Here is a 14,645-nt window from a genome sequence, read left to right on the forward strand (position 1 = left end):
TTTAGAATTCAAGGCACACTTCACCAGCATCACTACCACAGCATTCTGCAGCGATATACCATCCCATCTGGTTTGGGCTTAGTGGGGACTATCATTTGTTTTTCAACAGGACAATGATCCAACATACCTCCAGGCAATTTAAGGGCTATTTGTCCAAGAAGGAGAGTGATGGAGTGCTGCATCAGATGACCTGGCCTCCACAATCCCCCAACCTCAACCCAATTCAGATGGTTTGGGATGAGTCGGACGGCAGAGTGAAGGAAAAGCAGCCAACAAGTGCTCAGCATATGTGGGAACTCCTTCAAGACTGTTGGAAAAGCATTCCAGGTGAATCTGGTTGAGAGAATGCCAAGAGTGTGTAAAGCTGTCAAGGGTGGCTATTTGAATAATCTCCAATTAAAAATATATTTTGATTTGTTTAACACTTTTTTTATTCCGTATGTGTTATTTCATAGTTTTGATGTCTTCACTGTTTTTCTACAATGTAGAAAATAGTAAAAATAAAGAAAAACCCTTGAATGAGTAGGTGTGTTCAAACTTTTGACTGGTACTGTATATATTTCCTGAGCTTCTTATATCTCTTAGATATAGGACAAGCATTTCAAAACCTTGTTTATTATGATTTATTTTTCTACTGTCTATTTTTTGCCATTTATGAATGTTGTTCAATGCCTTTCTCTGGGCTATAGTAATAAAGGCAAAATTATATATTTTATCAAATGTATATATATATATTTATATACCTAAAGGGGTCCTAAAATTACAAATAAAGTAGCTAAATGATCCATAGTATGACCATCTTAAAACAATTCCATTTGTCAGCTTAATGGTTAAGACTTTTAAGAATTAAGATTCAATGATGTCTGCAGAAACAAGTGGGTGTCAGCTATGACATGACACCTTGAGTTAAAAAAACAACATATTTTGGTTATTGAACTACAGTAGGTGAAGTGGATTTACATCCGGTAGCGGAATTACGGTTACGGAATTACATCATGGGTCCCTGATCTGTACTATACAGAAATGTATAATTATGGATATGAATATCATTCTCTTCATGCTACAAAATAGGTACAAAAAGGTAGAAATATGCAATATCCTTATTTTGCATATTTGGTTCTTATTTTACACACTGGCTATTATTATAATGAACCACATTTGATTGGGGTGGACCAGACCAAATCTGAAACAATCATAGAAATCTATGTTTGATAATTTGGACATCACAGTACATTACATTAAAGCGCAGCACAGTAGAGTAGAGTTCACTTCTGTACAGTAAGGTACAGTAAAGTAGATATGTTCAGTACAGTAGAGTACAGTACAATACAGTACATTATACTTTCTCTACTCTAGTGTGCCCTATTGTACTGAACTCTACTGTACAGTACAGTACTGTACTCTACTTTTTTAACTGTACTGTTCTGTACTGTACTCTACGGTACTGTACTGTTCTCTATTGTACTGTCCAAACTTAGTCGTATATGATTGGTTCAGATTTGGCCAGCCAGGGAGGACGGACCAAATTTCAACTACTTTTCAACCCCATAAATATCTGGGTAGGTGGTAGGTGTCATGGTAGGTGTCATGGTAGGTGTCAGTAAGAGCCGAGTAAGGTGACATTAACTGGAGAGAGAACGGCCGAGAGAGAGAGTGGGAGAGTGAGAGGGAGGGGTTGTCCAGACTGTTTTCACAGTCTTGCTTTGACCATGAGAAAAAAAAACAGTTATGAGTTGAACAATATGTCAGTGGTCGGGAGGACAGTAACATGTGATCTAACTGTGGTTTGTGACTACTATTTACCATTGTAGCCAATTCAAATGCAGTATTTCCGTTACAGATTCTCTTTGTCACGCCCTGACCTTGAGAGCCCGGTTTTCTCTAGTTGGTTTGGTCAGGGTGTGAATTCTATGTGTCGACGACGAATGAGGCCAGAGAGGCAACCCCAAGAAAATGTTGGGGGGGGGGGGCACACGGGGTGGTCGACGAGGCAGCAGGAGGCCGTGAAAAGGCTGACTGTGGAGGAAGAGGAGGCCGCTATAGTAGAGGCCCTCCAAGACCTGCAGCTCAGCAGTCTGAGAGAGGAGACCACCACATTGCGGGGGCTGTTAGCTCAGAGGGAGTAGGAGTTCTCCCTTCAGAGAGAGGCGCTACAGGAGGCTCACAGGGAGAAGGAGTCAGTGGATGCACTGAGAGAGGAGTTGGCCAGGCAACAGGAGGAGCTGAGAGAGGAGTTAACCCTTCAGCAGCAGAGAGCTCAGTACTCAGGCTGGCGAAGCCAGGTTGCAGAGCAGAGTCAACTCCCCGCACTCGCTTTGAGAAGCGTGTGACCGTGCAGGCACCAGGCTATGCGCTGGCGCCTTCACAGACCCGTGGTGCGGTAAGGCCCGTGCCTGCTCCTCGCACCAAACAAGTGGTGCGTGTCTCCAGTCCGGTAAGGCCCGTGCCTGCTCCTCGCACCAAACCAGTGGTGCGTGTCTCCAGTCCGGCACGGCCCGTGCCTGCTCCTCGCACCAAACCAGTGGTGGGTGTCTCCAGCCCGGTACGGACCGTTCCTTCTCCTCGCACCAAACCAGTGGTGCGTGTCCCCAGCCCGGCACGGCTGGTGCTAGAACAGTCCCCTCCACTGGTGCCTAGTCTAGCTCCGGTCAGCTGCTCCACTCCAGTGCCAGAGCAGTCCACTCCACCGGTGCCTAGTCCAGCTCCGGTCAGCTGCTCCACTCCAGTGCCAGAGCAGTCCGCTCCACCGGTGCCTAGTCCAGCTCCGGTTAGCTGCTCCACTCCAGTGCCAGAGTAGTCCGCTCCACCGGTGCCTAGTCCAGCTCCGGTTAGCTGCTCCAGTCCAATGCCAGAGCAGTCCACTCCACCGGTGCCTAGTCCAGCCCCGGTCAGCTGCTCTAGTCCAGAGCTAGAGCAGTCCGCTCCACCAGGGTCCAGTTCAGCTCCGGTCAGCGGCTCCACTCCAGTGCCAGAGTAGTCCGCTCCACCGGTACCCAGTCCGGGTCCGGTCGTCTACTCTCCCACACCAGGGTCCAGACAGGACTTGGTGCATCGCGGGAGGACTGCAGAGCCAGAACCAGACGTCAACCCCTCTCCAGGGTCAGGGCCTCCCACACCAGGGTCCAGACAGGGCTTGGTGCATCGTGGGAGGACTGAGAGGGGAAGCATCGCGCCGAGGTCCAGACCGGACCAGGTGTGCAACGGGGAGCCAGAAAATAAGAGGTTAATACCTACGTTGCGCCCGAGGCCGGAGCCGCCACCGAGGCTGGATGCCCACCCGGACCCTCCCCTAATGAGTCAGGTTGGTGCAGCCGGAGTACGCACCATTGGGGGGTGGGTACTGTCACGCCCTGACCTTGAGAGCCCGGTTTTCTCTAGTTGGTTTGGTCAGGGTGTGAATTCTATGTTATGTATTTCTATGTTGGCTGGGTGTGGTTCCTTAATCGCTAGCAGATCTCCGTGGCAACCTCGACTGGGTCAAGCCTAGTGAGGAGCAGAGAGGGTGGACTTGGGAACAGTGGAGGAAGAGTCTCGACTGGGTCAAGCCAAATGAGGAGCAGAATGGCTGGAGTTGGAAGCAGAAGAGCGATAGTTGGGCGAGAACTATAGAGGCCTGGCCCACGGGGAAGAGAGACCCCCAGACATTTTTTAGGGGGGGGCTCACGACGTCGGGGCAGCAGGAGGCCGCGATAGAGCGGTCCAGCGGGTTGGCAGAGGAGGCCGCCAGGTTACGGGGGCCACTGGTCAAAGAAGGGAAGGAAGGTGTAGAGGCACGGCGAGAGGTACTGGGGTGTGTTACCAGTCCGGTCCGGCCCGTTCCAGATCCCGGTGTAGGGCCAGTGGTGTGTGTCCCCAGTACGGTCCGGTCTGTTCCTGCTCCCCGCACCAAGTGTACGGTGCGCGTCGTCAGCCCAGCCCGGCCTGTTCCTGCCCCTCGCACCAAGCCTACGGTGCGCGTCGCCAGCCCGGCCCGGCCTGCTCCTGCCCCTCGCACCAAGGCTACGGTGCGCGTCGCCAGCCCAGCCCGGCCTGTTCCTGCCCCTCGCACCAAGCCTACGGTGCGCATCGCCAGCTCGGCCCGGCCTGTTCCTGCTCCCCGCACCAAGCCTATGGTGCGCTTCGCCAGCCCGGCCCGGCCTGTTCCTGCTCCCCGCACCAAGCCTATGGTGCGCGTCGCCAGCCCGGTCCGGCCTGTTCCTGCCACTCGCACCAAGCCAGGGGTGCGAGTCGTCAGCCCGGTCCAGCCCGTTCCTGCTCCACGCACCAAGCCAGGGGTGCGTATCGTCAGCCCGGTCCGGCCCGTTGCTGCTCCACGCACTAAGCCAGGGGTGCGCATCGGCAGCCCGGTCCGGTCCGTTCCTGCTCCACGCACCAAGCCAGGGGTGCGCATCGTCAGCCCGGTCCGGCCCGCTCCTGCTTCCCGCACCAAGCCTATGGTGCGCATCGCCAGCCCGGTCCGGCCCGCTCCTGCTCCTCACACCAAGCCAGTGGTGTGCGTCGTCAGTCCAGCACGGCCCGTGCCTGTTCTCCACACCAAGCCAGTGGTGGGCGTCGTCAGTCCGGCACGGCCCGTGCCTGTTCCACTGGTGCCTGGTTTGGCACCGGTCAGATGCTTCACGCCGGAGCTAGAGCAATCCGCTCCATCAGTGTGCAGTCCAGCTCCGGCCAGCGGGGCCAGACCGGACCAGGGGTACTTTGGGGGGTTGGAGAGGGAGCGGGGATCAGGCCCGGAGCCGGATCCGCCGCCTAGGCGGAGTGCCCACCCGGTCCCTCCCCTGTGGTATTTGGTTGACGCGGTCGGAGTCCGCGCCTTTAGGGGGGGGGTACTGTCACGCCCTGGCTCTGGGGACACTGTTATGTTGAGCCAGGGTGTGTAGATCTATGTGTTTTGTTTCTATGGTGTAAATTCTATGGGTGCTATTTCTATGTTGGCCAGAGTGGCTCCCAATCAGAGGCAACGAGTGTCAGTTGTTGCTTGTTGTCTCTGATTGGGAGCCATATTTAAACAGTCTGTTTTCCATTCGTGTTTGTGGGATCTTGTTCTAGTTGGTTTGTGTTAGACCGTGTACTGTCACGTTATCGTTTTGTTTATTTTTGGCGTAATATCGCTAAATAAAGAGTATGTTCGTCTGCAACGCTGCGCCTTGGTCCACATCTCTTACCGACGATCGTGACAGGGATCTTGTTTCTGTGTGTTTGGCTTGTTTGATGTATAGCCTTTAGAACTTCACGTTCTGTTGCTTTGTTATTTTGTCGAGTGTTTTATTATTAACATTAAACATGTACGCATACCATGCTGCACCTTGGTCCAATCCTTTACTCAACGAACGTGACACTCTTACCGATTTGGTAACAGAATAACAAGTTTGTATCACTTAATAATTCATCAACAAACTTGATATCAGTATAACTAATTGGTAGGTCTACCTTTACTTGTTACTTCATGAGGGAGATGAAGCAAAAAATCACAAAAATATGTGGGTTTTTGGTAACGGAATTACAAGGCACAAGGCAATGTTTCTTAAACGTACAGAAGGCAAATAATTATTCCAACTAAATATAACTGTTGATGTTAGTTGGCAGATGTCTTTACTTCAACATTATTGTGTTTTAAGACATTTTCTGTTAGATGTTGTCAAAGTCCCCCTTTCCATCTGTTTGACCAGAAATCAAAGCCTTTGCTTATTCAAAATATTTAGGATGAAAAATGTATATATGCCTTAATAAATCAAATAGACTCTTAGCTTTGCTCATGGGTCCTTTTAGCTGGAAATGCCCAGGGGAAGGTGTGTGGCAGGTTTGAATTAGTTCCCAAACACATTTTGCTAGTTATTTTCAGCAGCCCTCAGTCAATTTAGCATGCTAACGCGAATGTCTGGGGTATTTAGCAACCAGGTCAACTCTGTTAGAACCATCTGAACCAAAGATGGTGGAATGTTAAACTGAGACCAAAACCAGAGATACACTGGAATGTTTTATACTACAGGTGTAGGATCTTAATTTGAATAGTTTCTCAAAGCAGAAAAATAATACAATAATTCTAATGGTATTCAATGGGCAAAAAGTCTTCAGCACAAAAACTTGCTAAAAGTCATCTCGCAGAAGTGAATTCATCCACAAACAAAATATATCTTAAATGACCACGTTTTCACAAAGCCCGTTCAAAAGATTCTGGGACATGATATGGACGTAAACTGAAAGAGGTGGTTACTTTTACAGGGTATTATTGTGTGGATTATAATTAATGGACATTTCTATAAGGGTTGATCAATTCTTTGTTAGGGCAAATCAAGTCTGACATTTTTACTTTAGAATCCATTTGAAATAAACAATACACTACAAGTTTGCATTTCCATTTGGATCCTGGACGTTGTGGGAACGAAGCCATACATTTCCTGATTGGTAAAGCAGAAAGTTCTTTAAACGTTCTGAGAACAGAAGTTAACATTTTGCCTGTTCTAGGAACATTTATTTTTAGATTGCAGGGACGTTCTGAGATGGTTTTACTCTGGTTCCTTAAGTTTTCCTGGGAGGTTTCATTAACGTTCTGAGAATGGAAATGATAGGTTATTTTGAGTTTTTGTAATAACTTCCATTAAATGTTCACTGAATGTTTCAATAAGACTTAATAACACTGCTAGCTTATTTTGGAATAAACTTTTTTTTTACTCCAAGCACAAGTAGAACACATGGAAATTAATTTCCAAAAGTTATTTAGAAACTTAGTTTAAAAGTTTACTCTGAACAAAACTACAGTACTGCACTCTTACAATTCTGTGAGGCAGCGTCCTTCTCAGGCTGATGTTTACTTGCGACAGAAACACGTTCTTATTTTAATCCCATCTCTTTGAATGACAGGATCATTTTTTTGTGTGTAGAAAACTTTGCAGATAAGTATCATTATCTTCTTTACCATCACTCGAACTCCAGGTTATTGAATATCCCAGTGGAGGAGAAAAACTAATTACAAAACGTGTCTGGCAAAGAGAATTATCTTAAAGATAGCCTGCAGTGCAGCCACATTTTAGCCATTCGTTTTTTGTTTCGCAACACTAATTACATTTTTGTACAAATAGAGAAAATTGTTCCTCAAACCTGTTCATCTGCAGAAGTAATGCATTTGATAAACACTATTTACATTAGCCTAAACTCATTAGGGTGCTATGCTCCTACACTTTGGATAAAAGTCCTGTTTTGTTTTGACGTAGGTAGAGCATTTACTGACAATACTTTTGTTTTGAAAGATATAACTCCCCAAACTTTGGTAAAAAGGAAATGGTTTGTGTACCTGGAGTGCATGTTCCTGCCTTATTAAGGGGGTTGCTACTCATTAGATAATAATTTGGGTGAGACTGGTATATCAACTCATTGCGAACATACTAGTCGATTGTTGTATTTGATAAAATGTTCAATACACACCAAGTGGCACTATTACAAAACAATTTAATGTCCTACCACATAATCAAAAATGCACTTTGAGATCCCGAATGAAAACACTGATAATACCTGTTCTATTTCAAAAACTCATTTCGATGTCTCGCTATGGTATACACCTAAGGGGCATGTCACAAGCTCCAAGTATCCAATCACACAGCATCTGTTGGAGACAGACAGGTCAAGTGGCGAATGAGGTGAGCTCCTCTCCTTCATAAAGGGAGCCACTCGCCCGCCAACTGGTCATTCTCGCCTCTCTTCCTTGCAGAAGTGACCATGTTCACAAAAAGCTATCCTCTACACGACTACATTCCTGTCTTCCTACTGAACTGTTCTCAGGCAAACCATGAAGTTAACGCTGCCAAACGTAGGTTCTCAGCTCCTGTCGGTAGTGTTGAGTACTGGCCAAAAGGAAAGTTTTGCTTCGAGTAGAATTCTCTTTCTACTCGTTCAGTCTCCGGTTTTAGTTAGCGTCACATGGCTAGCTACCAAGACTCAGCTAGCGCTTGCTGCAAGGCTTCAGCTTACTAGGTTAGCACACGCCCTAAGACTTTAGCCAATATTGCTAGTTGCAACGCTAGCTGACCACACTAACAAAGGGCTAGCTCCCTCCGCAAGGCTTTAGCTGACCTGGCTAGCTAGGTTCAAAGTAAGCTAACCACACTAACAAAGGGCTAGCTCCCACCGCAAAGCTAACCTGTCTAGCTATCTACAAAGCAAGCTAACCACACCAGCATTGCTACCTGCAATACGGTACTATTGCTAGCTCTCTTCTCTCGTCTAGATCAAACCTACGTTTACTCGTTCATGTTTACTAGACCGACTGGTTAGCCCCACGACTCAACATTTGTGGGAGAATAGTTACCCGAAAGTCGAACTGCCCACACACAGTTCCCTCCGGCCAGCAATATGCTAGCTACAGCATACCTTAGCCATAAGGCAGCTGCTAGCTTGCTCATGTATTACTAGCTTCATGTAGAGTTCACACTGTGCTAACCCTAGCTAGCATTAGCCTCAAGGCTTCTAACTAGCTAGCTTATGGTGGCAAGTTCGCTGGAAAGCAAGCTAACCACACTAGCATTCCTACCTGCACATATGGCGGCATAAGCATGTCTAACTTGGAAACGAGTTCCCTACCTGCCCAGACGGTAGTATTGCTAGCTCCCTTCTCTCATAAAGCACAACCTATGTTCATTCGTTTTTGTTCACCAGACTGACTTGTTTAGCCTCACGGCATTACGATCGAGGGAGATTTTCAGCCTGAATTCGAACAATGCTGTTCCATTCGGCTAGCAATGTGCTAAGCTATAGCTTACCCTTAGCCTCACGAGGAGGTTGATAGTTAGCTAACACTTACACTAGCCTCACGGCTATAGCATTAATACATTGCTCACTTCAGCTAGCCATTAGCCGCGAAGCATCTAATGAGCTGGCTCACGCCTGTGAATACTAATTCACGGCAATGCTGAAAAGCCAGCTACTACTGGCCGCCTAGCTTCTCTTGTTTAGTACACCTAATGCTCACTTGTTTTCGGCTACACCTCACAGTGCTATGGTCAAAAGAGACTCAAGACCGTAGAAACAACTCTATTCACACAGTGGTCTTTGGCTAACGTGGTACTAGTTAGCTAAGCCATTAGCCAAATAGGTGAACACAAGCTAGTTAAGCTATCTAACGCGTCCTGTGTTGTAACGGTTTACCGAGTACTGGCCTGTGCCAAGCCTAAGCCATGCTACTAGTCCGCACGACTAACACCAGCAAGCTAATCAGTCTGGGTATTGATAGCTTAGCGCTCATATTTAGTTTGCTTAGTGCTTACTAACTGAACCGGCCCTACTATGCGGTGATCCAATCCACGAGACGGCTTGAAAGAGGCTAGCTGACGTGTCAAGGCTGGCTGTACCACTGCTAGCTTGGCTCTCTGGCATAGTTCACGTAACGTTCAGTCGTTATTGTGTTATTGATAGAAAACATTTTCTATCGAGCTAGAGGAGTCAGTGCAGTATTCTATTACTTGTACTTCTGGTCTGAGGAAAAAGGGGAGAGGAACGGTGCCCTTTGCTGGGCACCGAAGCCCAAAACAGCTATCTGGTACACCCAAGTCCACTATTCTCTGTTTTTAACTCATCCCTTCCTTCCTGCCTTTGGTTCACACAGTCAGGCATTTGTCAGCTACAGTGTACTTTCCCTTTTAGGAACGATCGGCTGGGGAGATTTTTGGTCTTTAATAACCGTCCCCTCTGGACTTGGGCCAAGACAGACCAGACACATACAGTAGTAGTCAAAATTTTGGACACACCTACTTATTCCAGGGTTTTTCTTAATTTTTACTATTTCCTACATTGTAGAATAACAGTGAAGACTTCAAAACTATGAAATAACACATATGGAATCATGTAGTAACCAAAAAAGTGTTAAACAAATCAAAATATATTTTATATTTGAGATTCTTCAAAGTAGCCACCCTTTGCCTTGATAACAGCTTTGCACACTCTTGGCATTCTCTCAACCAGCTTCAAACCAGCTTCATGAGGTAGTCACCTGAAATGCATTTCAATTAACAGGCATGCCTTGTTAAAAGTTAATTTGTGGAATTTCTTTCCTTCTTAATGCGTTTGAGCTAATCAGTTGTGTTGTGACAAAGTAGGGGTGGTATACAGAAGACAGCCCTATTTGGTAAAAGACCAAGTCCATATTATGGCAAGAACAGATCAAGCAAAGACATGAAGGTCAGTCAATCTGGAAAATTTCAAGAACTTTGAAAGTTTCTTCAAGTGCAGTCACAAAAACCATCAAGCGCTATGATGAAACTGGCTCTCATGAGGACCGACACAGTTAAGGAAGACCCAGATTTACCTCTGCTGCAGAGGATAAGTTCATTAGAGTTACCAGCATCAGAAATTGCAGCCCAAATAAATGCTTCACAGAGTTCAAGTAACAGACACATCTCAACATCAACTGTTTAGAGGAGACTGTGTGAATCAGGCCTTCATGGTCGAATTGCTGCAAAGAAACCACTACTAAAGGACACCAATAATAAGAAGAGACTTGCTTGGGCCAAAAAACACAAGCAATGTGTCTTTGTGAGATGCAGAGTATGTGAATGGATGATCTCTGTATGTATGGTTCCCACCGGGAAGCATGGAGGAGGTGTGATGGTGTGGGGTTTGCTAATGACACTGATGTCTGTGATTTTTTTAGAATTCAAGGCACACTTAACCAGCATGGCTACCACAGCATTCTGCAGCGATACGCCATTGTCACGTATACTCCCTCTCTGGGGTTCGAGGTCACCAGTCATGGGACACACGTCATCATCAAGCACACCTGGACTCAATCACCTTCCTGATTACTTCACCTATATCTGTCACTCCCTTTGGTTCCTTCCCCAGGCATTATTGACTGTGTTTGTGTTTCATGTCTGTACGCTACTCGTGTTTCTTGTTTAGTTCCATGTTTCATTTATTATTAAATTCACTCCCTGTACTTGCTTCCCGACTCCCAGCGTACACGTTACAGAATAACGCCTCACCAAAGGGAAGCATCAGGGAGTGTTTTTTGTTTTTTGTTAGTGTAGGTGACGTCGGGTCCGGGTGCCGATACCGGAGCAACCGGGGATGCCTCAGCTGGCTCATCAGGCTTCCATGCCTCAGCCGGTACGTCAGGTTCACAACACCCGGTTGACCCGTCAAGTGTCCGTTGCCGAGTCTACCGAGGATGCCTCAGCTAGCTCGTCAGTCTTCCATGCCTCAGCTGGCTTGCCAGGTTCACAAGACTCGGTAGGCTCGGCAGGCTCCCAAGCCTCAACCGGCTCGTCAGGTTCCCATGCCTCAGCTGGCTCGACAGGTTCCCATGCCTCTGCTTGCTCGACAGGTTCCCATGCCTCAGCTTGCTCGACAGGCTCCCATGCCTCAGCAAGCTCGACAGGTTCCGCGCCTCAGCAGAAGCGACCGGCTCCCGGGTCTCAGGGAAGCGATTTATCCACCCCTGGTCTTCGGGACTGTCCCTCTTGTCGGTATCGTCATGCGGCTGGAGCCGTGCGTCAGAAGGGGGGTACTGTCACCTATACTCCCTCTCCGGCATTCAAGGTCACCGGTCCTGGGATTCATCATTACGCGCACCTGCACGTCATAATCAGGCACACCGGGATTCAATCACCTTCCTGATTACCTCCCCTATATATCTCACTCCCTTTGGTTCCTTCCCCAGGCATTATTGACTCTGTGTTTGTGTTTCATGTCTGTACGCTACTCATGTTTCTTGTTTTGTTCCATTTATTATTAAATTCACTCCCTGTACTTGCTTCCCGACTCCCAGCGTACACGTTACAGCCAATCCATCTGGTTTGCGCTTAGTGGGACTCTCTTTTGTTTTTCAACAGGACAATGACCCAACACACCTCCAGGCTGTGTAAGGGCTATTCAACCAAGAAGGAGAGTGATGGAGTGCTGCATCAGATGACCTGGCCTCCACAATCACCTGACCTCAACTCAATTGAGGTGGTGTGGGATGAGTTGGACCTCAGAGTGAAGGAAAAGCAGCCAACAAGTGCTCAGCATATGTGGGAACTCCTTCAAGACTGTTGGAAAAGCATTCCAGGTGAAGCTGGTTGAGAGAATGCCAAGTGTGCAAAGCTGTCATCAAGGCAAAGGGTGGCTACTTTGTTTAACACTTTTTTGGTTACTACATGATTCCATATGTGTAGTTTCATAGCTTTGATGTCTTCACTATTATTCTACAATGTAGAAAATAGTAAAAATAAAGAAAAACCCTTGAATGAGTAGGTGTGTCCAAACTTTTCACTGCTACTGTAGCTGATCTTTTTCTTAGGATTATGATATCTGGTTAACAGCATGTTTCCTTCTTACTTTTAGCTACATCGGTTAACACTGTTCGTCATTCCATTGGCAGTTCTCTGGCTCAAAAGCCCAGCTCGGTGACACTATATAGCCATACCTATTGCCAGCTGCAAGGGACGCAGTCCAAGAGGATCAAGCATGTTTTGCAAGGAACACTATGCTCACATGCCTCGGACGCTTTACGAGGTATCCCAGTTAACTGGGACACACTCTCTGCCTCTTGAGCCACTGGAAAGCGGGAAGAAGTAAAACCTATCTTTCTAACCAGCTTTACCGTCTACCCTTCTACGCCTGCAAAGCGAGTGAGGGGGCTGCACACACTGTCAGCCCACCGTTCGAGTGCCTTCAGTTTGCGGCGGGGTCCTTCTACGGTAGATACCTTGGTACCCAAACCCCACCTTCATGGATAAGGACAGCAGCAACTGTGTTGTCATGCCCTGGAGCTTGTGGTTACACCCACCTCTCTTCCCGTTTTACAAAAGTAGAGCAACTCCACAATTTGTGTCCAGCATGTGCCTGGCGCATTTGCTGGATGAAAGCATGAATATTGTGCTAGAGCGGCAACTAACGACTATCTTGAGATAGTGGAGGTTATTGTATTGGAAAATATAATAGCAAGGGTTACAGCCCAGAAAAGTTCATTCCACCAGAGGTATGGCTACCTTTTGGGCACTGTTATAAGGCATATCCTTATAGGAGATTTGCGCTATGGCATGTTGGGGCCACCCCTCATACGTTTATGAGGTCTTTACCGACTGGATGTCACTGCACCTTGGTTGGGCATACTCTTTGCCTGACGACTCAAACTGAACTCTTCCGTGCTCTATGTTCGCTAAATACTTCAGTCTGAGAGTGCCATTGTTGAAGTCGTTTGTGGTGACGCCAAAATGAGGGTTGTTGTACAAAACAAAGTTATCAGCAAATGGATAATCTCTAACCAATCAGAGTATCAAAGCCAATGACACATTTTCAAAATGCCCATTGGTTTCTATGAGCAATCAGAACGGTTAGAATGTGTTTGTGTTCTAGAAATCATCGGGGAGGTACTCAGATCCAGACACATTGCGGAGATTAAACTAACGGCATAGCGTATGGCCAGAGCAAGTTTGGGTAGCCAGGCAAGCATACTCCCTCAGTGTGGGAGCCTCTGAGGGCTGATGCTGTTGGAACTACCCTGGCTTTGGAGAGCATGTCTGTGTTATCGGAGTTGGCCATATCCTATAGTGAGACATCGAAACAAGTATTTGAAATAGAACTCAAGGGCCCACAAGGGGAGTCATTCACCCTCAGGAGGGTGGTAGAAAACAGATTTTCTGTGCAGCATCAATGGAATGAAAAGGGGGGAGGTCATCCCCCTATCACAAGACAAATAAACTCCTCTCTTTTCCCCCGTTTACAACTATGAATAGACCTGAGGGGGGCCAGCAGACAGAAAACCAACCGTCTTGTGATCTGCATGGGTTAAACTGAATGACTCATGAAATGTGATATAATGTGATATTTCTCTTCTGGTCCTCCTATGTCATTAAAAGGAGGAAGGATGTGTGTTTCACTTCAACATCAAATGTATGGATTTTACCATGGTCATATTTGCACCATAAATACTACGTATTTCATCCTAGAGATTTTTTCTTATTCAAAACACCTTTTAACATTCTGTGAACACTTATGAGCAAACCTCAGGTTTTGTTTCAATATTGACATGCCCTATGGTAAACTCGAAGGAGTGACCGTCAGTCTTTGTGACACTTCCTTCCACGCCTTAGAGGTTCAATGATCCATCGTTGTGAGAAACCTAAGCAAACTTTGACTTGCACCATCCTACTCAAACAGAAGAATCACCTGACAGGAACTTTGCTGAACAACACACTCTGATCCCTCACGACGTACCGCTGAGTCTTCATCTCCCAAAAGGAGACCCGAACCTTACATTGCACCCTAGTGCCTTAACAAATCTATCTCTTTGGACTGAACGAATTGAGAACTGAACTGAGAGAGAAAAAGGGCTCCATGAGTGTGAGCTCCAACGACGGAAGTAGCTTCTTTGACCGAAAGCTCCAACACCACGACCACTGACCCCTTTTCCCCTGTGTACCACGCCGTCAGAAACGGAAACTCAACTGAACCAGACGACACTCGAATTCAAGTAAATAACTAATTGCATTGAATTCCCCTTTTGTGTGACGCTTTGTCTGTGTAAAAGTGGTGACATTAACTTATTATTGTAATTATTGTAATTACATATATTTTTCAATTATTTTATTTTATTTCACCTTTATTTAACCAGGTAAGCCAGTTGAGAACAAGTTCTCATTTAGAACTCCGACCTGGCCAAGATAAAGCAAAGCAGT

Source organism: Coregonus lavaretus (genome assembly GCF_964263955.1).
Source record: "Coregonus lavaretus genome assembly, chromosome: 12".
Taxonomy (NCBI): domain Eukaryota; kingdom Metazoa; phylum Chordata; class Actinopteri; order Salmoniformes; family Salmonidae; genus Coregonus; species Coregonus lavaretus.